Source organism: Ovis canadensis, chromosome 4, assembly GCF_042477335.2.
Source record: "Ovis canadensis isolate MfBH-ARS-UI-01 breed Bighorn chromosome 4, ARS-UI_OviCan_v2, whole genome shotgun sequence".
Classification (NCBI taxonomy): Eukaryota; Metazoa; Chordata; class Mammalia; order Artiodactyla; family Bovidae; genus Ovis; species Ovis canadensis.
The window spans coordinates 62,027,145-62,029,735 of NC_091248.1; positions in this window are offsets into that span (position 1 = coordinate 62,027,145).

Genomic DNA, 2,591 nt, shown 5'->3' on the forward strand with positions numbered 1-2,591 from the left:
AGTGGAAGGTGACCATGCATTAGTACTCACTACTCCTGAGACCACTGTAAGGAATACCTCAGGTCCTCCTGCTCCCCACCCCCTTTAAAAAATTTTTCTTCTGGCACCCAGTTATGGGATTCCCATGGTAGTGATCTTCATACTGGCTTCCTTGGTACTCTTCTCATTGTATTCTCTTTAGTTTGTTTTTCTAAACTTTTACTTCCACTCTGTTGAGGTTTTGGGGTTTGCCCTGGAGTTGGCTAGTAGTGCTCTCTGGCTTGGGCTTCATATTCACAAAGATTCAAATTAGACTCTCATGTTATTTCCAAATCAGATACACACTGACAAGTCAGAACGATGCTCACTTTGCAGCTTTATTTGTTCATGTAAATAAAAAATGTACTCTAATGTAGTAAGCCAGTTTGGGCTTTTCTGTATTCCTCCTCGCCGCCCCCCCCCCCCCCCCCCAATTTTTGAAGGTTTCAGAAACTGGAATTGACATGGCCCTTTCTCAGCCTCTGAGAAGTTTAACTTTCTATTTCGTCTCTTCTGCCTCTTTTTTTTTACTTTCTCTTCTGCTTCTGGTTCACGCCCACTAATGGAAGGCATGGTTGTTTCTCTTCAGGAAGCCATTGGTGCTAAGACAATGTGGTCGCTTATCAGAATTCATTTATATACTCTGACTGGGCAAAACCAAGGGGGAGTGAGCTACAGCTGTTACCCTTGGTGATGTATAGTCCATCACTGCTTCTGCCAGTCACCTGAGTTCAGAGGAGCTCCTACTTCCCTAAGAAGGAGCTGGGAGTGGCTGACAGAGCAAGTACAATATGATTAGGCAACTAGATAGTTGTGAATTTTTTGAATGCTCAAGAAACAAGAGTGTTTAAACAGCATCTCACTGAAGGCACAACTGTTCAAAATCTGAGAAGAATGTTCAGATAACTGTTTAACATTGAATATAACATTGGTCATATTCTGATTTGTTCTTGGAATCTGAGGAAAGACCCAGAAGTTCTGGACACAACATACTCTACTCTCTACCAGGTTCATTATGGAAAATAATACTTGTAAAGCAAAACTTCCCTGTCTGAGGTAGTATTGTTGAGACTTACCTATGGTAGTATATGACATTGGAATTTGAGGATGTACAAAAGGTCAGGAGGAAGCTGTGTTTAGGGAAGTCTTATCATTGGCTAACTGTAACATTGGCAGTTAGAGTCAATGGCAGTACAGAGTCCTGATCATTTTATTGGTAAGATGAGACTATAACTCATTCTCAACCAATATTTGTCCTTTTTTCAAAAGTTTTTATCTGATAGTGTTTAATATCCATGAGTTTAAAGTCTGAGTTTTGGGTTTAGATGCAGCTCTTTTCTTCTCACTGATGAATTCTACAGTCATTTTAGAAAAATACAGAAATCACTCATTTGTATAAATTATACAATAGACTGACTCAATGGACTCAGTAAATTAATCCCAAAATAATTAAACTGAGGTCTTTAAAAATTTTAACTATAATTTTAGATTTACAGAAAGGTTGCAAAATAACGAAATACAATAACCCTAACCCTAAAATACTGAAAATCGCGTTGGGCAAAAGTGAAAGTCACTCAGTCGTGTCTGACTCTTTGTGACCCTTTGGAATTCTTCAGGCCAGAATACTGGAGTTGTTCCCTTCTCCAGGGTATCTTCCCAACCCAGGGATCAAACCTAGGTCTTCCTCATTGCTGGCCGATTCTTTACCAGCTGAGCCACAGGGAAGCCCAAGAATACTGGAGTGGGTAGCCTATCCCTTCTCCAGCGGATCTTCCCGAACCAGGAATCAAACTGGGGTCTCCTGCATTGCAGGTGGTTTCCTTACCAGCTGAGCTATCAGGGAAGCCTTAAAGGTCACACTAATCCTCTCTGTATAGGTCCAATTTTAATCTATTTGTGGCTGATGTAAGCATAGTTCTCATTCCCATTTTTAGTTTAGCTCACATTTAAGCAATAAACAGGAAACATTCTACTTTGTGGAGGCTAATTTCATAATAATGATCACAAGTGCTATAATTAGGTTCCTGAAGAAAAAAGGCTTATTGTATTATAACTTTTATAATAACACAACCTGGAGTTTATGTAGTGTTCTGCATTTTTCAGAGACTGTTGTCATTTCTTCCATGTGACCCTGGAATTAAGGGAAGGTACAGGAATTAAGATATTCATTTTGCTGAGAGGGAAGCTCAGAGGAAAGAAAGCCTATCAGGAAAGGCCTTGTGGAGGAAGTGATATAGCACTGAAGCCTGAGAGGTATGAGGCGAGTTCCAAAGGTGGATGAGAGGGTTCTCTTCAGAGGTGCAGCAGAAGGTAGGGTATGGTGGCAGAGGAGAGAGGAGTTCTCTTGGGGCACCAAATACCTCAGATTTATGTCTGATGCTTTGAGTAGGAGGAGCAGTGTGGAGGAAGGGATTTATATGCCTGGCTAGGAGTTTGGACTTTATTCTCTGGCAGTGAGTTGTTTTGAGGCAAAAGAGAGACACATGGTCAGATTTCCATGTAGGAAAAACACTATAGGAGTAGTATAGAAGATGAAAGATCCTTAGCGGGTAGGTTCAAGACAGCTGATCTTT